Source organism: Octopus bimaculoides, chromosome 23 (assembly GCF_001194135.2).
Source record: "Octopus bimaculoides isolate UCB-OBI-ISO-001 chromosome 23, ASM119413v2, whole genome shotgun sequence".
Lineage (NCBI taxonomy): Eukaryota > Metazoa > Mollusca > Cephalopoda > Octopoda > Octopodidae > Octopus > Octopus bimaculoides.
This window is the reverse complement of record NC_069003.1, coordinates 29,228,250-29,234,442: the sequence shown is the minus strand read 5'-3', so window position 1 is coordinate 29,234,442 and position 6,193 is coordinate 29,228,250. Positions and strand designations below refer to the sequence as shown.

The 6,193-nt window shown below is 33.6% G+C and overlaps 1 protein-coding gene and 1 long non-coding RNA gene across 4 annotated transcripts in view; one reads left to right on the top strand and one right to left on the bottom strand.

Annotated features, from left to right (window-relative positions):
- The window catches only part of LOC106877242 (somatostatin receptor type 2), a 186,308-nt gene that overhangs the window by 34,783 nt on the left and 145,332 nt on the right, over positions 1-6,193 (bottom strand). The gene's annotated exons all lie outside the window — the stretch shown is intronic.
- The window catches only part of LOC106877243 (uncharacterized), a 29,504-nt gene continuing 24,899 nt past the window's right edge, over positions 1,589-6,193 (top strand). Inside the window, exons 1-2 of the long non-coding RNA XR_001410353.2 lie at positions 1,589-1,692; positions 2,170-2,222. This is a non-coding gene — a long non-coding RNA (uncharacterized LOC106877243). The remainder of the gene's footprint in view (positions 1,693-2,169; positions 2,223-6,193) is intronic.

Genomic DNA, 6,193 nt, shown 5'->3' with positions numbered 1-6,193 from the left:
GATAGATAGATAGATAGATAGATAGATAGATAGATAGATAGATAGATAGATAGATAGATAGATAGATAGATAGATGTAAATAGGAATTTACTAATGTGTGATCACAGTAACATTACAAAATACTGTCAGTAATAAGATTTCACTAACATCACTAAGAGCAATTTCTCCTATAAAAAAATCTAAGGTTGTATTAACATATAATATGCCCTGGATATTGTGACTTGTACATTAGATGTAACATTACCAGTTACACTTTTTCCTCACAAGGAAGATTTATCTATTATTATTATCTGCTTTCGCTGTATTAACATATCTATAAGTTATTACTTATCAGACTGATTGTGTTTACCCGAAATTTTCTCGGTTACAATCGATAAAATACCAAACAGAATACTTCTCCGGTTTTAATCACATTTTGTTTTCTCAATTCCTGCTTTCCCAACTCGCCAATATCGATCTTAACATTTATTATTTCATGGTGATTAAAATAATTGCCAAATATTATTGTTGATTTTGTTACTTTCAGGCCCGGTGAACCTCTGTGCGAGTAAAACTATGGTAAAATATGTAATGGCTATGACTGCCACTAGCTGTCCTTATCTGGAGCTATAATATCGAATGCGGCTGTCTTTTCAGGGAAATAAGCTATAATATGCTGTAGATATGGGTACCATTTCCAATAGATATGTGCGCTATGTAGGTTCTCACTCACCGACACCTATATAATCAATCGATTAGATCGATGTAATTAACAATATGTCATTTTTGTTATGTCTGTGTCTGTGTCAGCGTGTGAAAACTTCATTATTGTAATTAGCAAGGTGATGAATCGATCTAATCAATATAATCGATATATTTATATGTGTATATTATCTATGATATTATGCTTCAGAGAAGAGTTCGAATAAGTATATCAAACGGTTGATTCAATCGGAGAAACAAATATTCACATGAAGGAAATATAATATCAATATATGAATATAATCAATACAATCCGTAAATCAATATTTACGGAGTGTTGTTATGATCATGACCATTTTGAGTTCATTTCTGTTTACCTTAAGTTCGTTATTTTATCCATTCCCTTAGGTAAAAAATATATAGGAAAATTGAATATAACATTCTACCATAGGACATCCATAGATTTATATTAGTAGTACTTTTTATGTTACTTGAATGTCAGAAGTTATGTGTTTGCCTACAAAACTAAGATTATTTAGTTTCGTCATTCTAACTGCTATACTCGTAATTCCACCGAGGGTTGCTATGTATTCCCGTTCTCTAGATCGCTTATATAAATCTATCTATTGCTCTAGAGTCGTCTAAGAAAATATTAGAAAACCACTACTATATAATCAATTATCTTTTCTTTCCTTTGTAAACCTATGAACTGTATGAACGTAATAAATTCGTATTATATGGCAATCATTCTATAGTAAAACGATATTGAGGAAAACTTGCCACTGTGATCTGTGATCTTCCTTCGCAGTTATTGATGGTAAAATAAATAATCGGAACAGACGTCACTTGTGCTTTACGTCATAATATCAAGAAACTATGTATATTGTAGAAACCAGCAGAAATTGACAGACTGCACTATCATTGTCACAAAAATAAGACAACGTCATCGTTTTTATTATTGGGAATAAAAGAGTGGGTTGCGAGATTCAATAACCTGCAATGCAAAATTTCGTTAGTATCTTAGTTTAAATCTTACTAATACTACCAAAACAACGGAGCCAAATATAATTTTCTAATTATAATTGTTCCTTCATTGTTCCTTGAAGCTCTCAGAAAATGTTTCTCTCTCTCATTCCTCATTCTCTCTCTCTCTCTCTCTCTCTCTTACGGACACACACATCTGTAAACATACGCATATATACATGTATATATATATATATATATATATATAATACATACATACATACATACATAAAGTTATGTATTTATATGTATATATTTCTATATTTATACTATTCTATGCTTTGACTTTGTTTTTCTTTATTTTCACATCAACGGAACAATTGTCAGCTTGTATATCAAAACAGAAATCAGTTTAAAGAAACACTGTCAATGTTAATGAAACTAAAAGTTGAAATTGTAGATTGAATCTATCACTATTCTCATTTTCTCACATGTTTGATGTTTTCTGTTTTTGTTTTGTTTTAGGAAAACACAATTTTCTTGCAGATTTAGCAGTAGAAAAGTCATACATATAACATGTAATGTCAAAACTGGGAAGATTTCATTTTGGTCTTTGACCCCTCGATCTTCCTCGATGCTACTAATTCGTTTATCTTTTACTTTTTACTGTTATTGAAGTGCAGTCGTGCTGCGACACCACCTTGAAGGGATTTTTATCGAACAAGTCGAAAGAATATTTATTTTTAACTTGATACTTCTATGGTATGCTTTTGCGAAACTACTAAGTTATAGGGACGTACGTAAACATGTACTGAACTTCAACGGGTCGTGGGAGTCATAACACACACACACACACACACACATAATTCAGACGATCCTTTATTATAGAAGTTACACTCTCTCACATGCATATGCACATGCATCCAGTAAAGGCATTGGATGCTGTTTATAAATACTTACTAGCGTTGTAACAAAGAGAAAACTTTAGCGATTCAATACATAGAAAGAGTTCATATAACTTGTATAATCGGTGATCGATGTGATCGATAAAAACAATACACGGGATGGTGCTGGTACGCCAGAGTAGACACAATTCAATAATTGAAACAAATAATTGAATAAAAGTTTTGCCACTTACGCGGCCATTTCAATCCCTCTTGTCAAGTAACTAAATTGTTAAAACTTTCAAGATGTATGCATAACGTACACTAAATTTATCCACTTGAAACTATAACTGTCAGCATTGAAACTTATTTCTAAACAGAAGATTCTTTTATAAGTTTCACCTTCTGCAGTGAAATAAAACCTGACGCATTTATTAAACAGATTTATTTATCATTACTTTCAGCTTAACTTAGTATATATTCAGGAATTTCTCCAAAATTCCTGCAGACATTCTGGCTCTTCATTACATATGATATAGCAAATTTGTTTTGACTTTAACTAATATACCTAAACCGTTGCTTCAACTGTTATTAGAAGTAATATTTACGTAAAATTTAGAGAAATATGCATTGGACTTGACAGAAAGTGATTATAAATTTCAATGAGTTATGAAAAAATTACATTAGCAATTTTAGGCTGATACAGAGTACAGATATATTTCTATAAACTAAATATTCATGATTTATATTTCACTACACTTTTCATCTGTCTGGAGCCCATGAAACCAACATTTGTACTAAATAAAGAGCGATGTAATAAAAATCACCCTCAGGTGAGAGTTTATTGCTAACATATAACATGTGGCATAGTGTTTCTGGTAGCTTTGAAGTGTCCATATAGACGGGAAGAGATATATGCTGACTACTTTCGAGTCGCCTCACTCCTGCTCCAGAAGAACATGCAGATTTATGACAAAGGGAGAGAGTGAAAGGTTGACAGCAAGAACAGATTAATAATGATTACATCTGAGTAGAGTGGGGCAATATAAAAATATATTCTTTGCTTGAGGGCATCATGTGGCTCTCAGTTCAGGAGTCAAACAACTAATCGAACATCATGAGTCGAACCATGAGACGAACATAATGAGTCGAAACTCTAGATGAAATTCGTGAGTCGAATATCTAATCGGACATCATGAGTCGAACTTGGTCGCTTAATTTCCTACTATTGATTTACATTGCAAATGAGGAGGAATATTAAGTCCAAAGCTTGGCCAGAGTTGTGTCTCCTTTTCACCAACATATAAAATGTTTCCATAGTTTCGAAAAAATAATAATACTCACTGTCTCAAAGCCGTTCTTTCATCACCTCATAAATTTTTGTAATTAATTTACCGATATTCACTGCATTAACTATGCTGACACGAACTGATATATGGACTATACACTGACTAATAGAAAATGTAACCTTTTATTTAATATTATTATCCTTGATACTGGAGATATGAATTTACAATGCTACTCATTTACTCTTTCACTTGCTTCAGTCATTTGACTGCGGCCATGCTGGAGCACCGCCTTTTAGTCGAGTAAATCGACCCCAAGGTTTATTCTTTGGAAGCCTAGTACTTATTCTATCAGTCTCTTTTGCCGAACCGCTAAGTTACGGGGACGTAAACACAGGAGCATCGGTTGTTATGCTATGTTGGGGGGACAAACACAGACACACAAACATATACACACACATATACATATATATATCCATATATACGACGGGCTTCTTTCAGTTTCCGTCTACCAAATCCACTCACAAGACTTTGGTCAGCCCGAGGCTATAGAAGAAGACACTTGCCCACTGCTACTGTGAAACCTTCCTAACAAAATTGTGTGCTGATTCCCCAAATTACCCACAGTGGGTACAGAAGGCCGGAAGTGAGCCATCCAATTGCCACGCAGCGTGCAATTAACAGATGCAAATATTTCACAGATTACACCCTCCGTGCTCATAAATAAGGATATATATTGACTAAATTGACTAGAATGCCTTAGTTCATAGATCTGTCCGATCAAAGCTGACAACAATAGCAACAGCATCAGTAGTTTTAATCTAATAACATTAAAGACACATTGCATAGCACACAATCAATCAACATGCAAATAATTAAAATACATCGATACATAATTTCGGTAAGGGAACACATTGTCAGAATTGCTACCATGCAAACCAAAATGTTTAGCGGTATTTCTTTTGCCTCTTCATGTTTTGATTTCACACACCACCGAAGTCAACTTTGTCTCTCTTCCTGGGTCGATAAAATAATGTACCAGTCGACGTAATCGGTATCCTCCCCTCCTAAAAATATTTGCTCGATTTATACTAAAATTATATTGGGAGTATCTGTGAAGTGTCGGATATTTAAGGATTTTTTCTGCCTCCCAGACGTCACTAAATATATATATTCAACTAAAAAGTACCTTCGAGGGAAATCTGTGAAGGTTAACAATTGAATATACGGTAATACTCTTCTCTATACGCTACTGCTGTTGACTAAGGGAAAATCAAGTTCTAATACAACTTGCCATATCTGACGTCGTAGAATGTAAACAGTCTGTGGAAATTTCGCGCGATGGTTTAACACTTCTGCCACGCTGAGTTAAAGAACAACAACTAATAGCACAATGCCTTTTCTTTAAACCACTGCAAGAATATGAAAGCACACATAGTAATATTTTACTTTACCGTTTTACGTAGCAAATCTCATGTCACAGAAATCAAGTTTGATTCTATCTCTTCGGCTTGTTGAAATAAAGCTAAGTTTATGTAATGACGTCCATAAAATCGGTATTAGTAATATAATGGGAGTCAATAAATTGAAGACCAGTATTACACTGGTTTGAATAAAGTAACGGTCATTAATATACTAACGTAGATGAAATGAGAATCAAAATATACTAGTTTGGTTAACATGAGGATCATCTTCGATGAAATGAGAATGGAAAGTGTTCTTACATAGATAACAAGAGGATAAAATGTATACTAACATAGATAACATGATAATTAAAATATATTAGCATAGATAAAATGAGGATAAAATGTCTACTAAGCTGGGTGGAATGAAGACTGAAAATAAACCAGCAAAGATAACATTAGGATGAAAATATTCTGAAGTCGATGAAATGAAAGACGTACGAAGGTGATAGAATTGGGATGGCTAGTATTGTGATAATGGTAGAAATTAGAGTCGGGAATGTATTGGTTTCAACTTCTGGCACAGGGCCACGAAATTCCGGGGACAGAGTAAGTCGATTACATTGACCCCAGTGCTCAATTCGTATATATTTTATAGAGCCCGAAAGGAGGAAAGGCGAAGTTGACTCCGGTGGCATCTAGACTCAGACTGTTTACGCAATGGCGGAGAAAACAATGTTTAGTGTTTTGCCCGGTGTGCTAACGATTCTACCAGCTCGTCACTTTAGGGATAGAAATGTATATATATGTATATATATATATATATATACATAAGCATATCTGGAAAGCGATAATATATGATATTTCATAAATATACGGGATATGTAGATGTGTATTCGTGTCTGTACACAGACTAAAATATTTTATATAAATATATTTTTCTGAAGTAGTAAAGTAAGTCTTTCACAAAGAATAT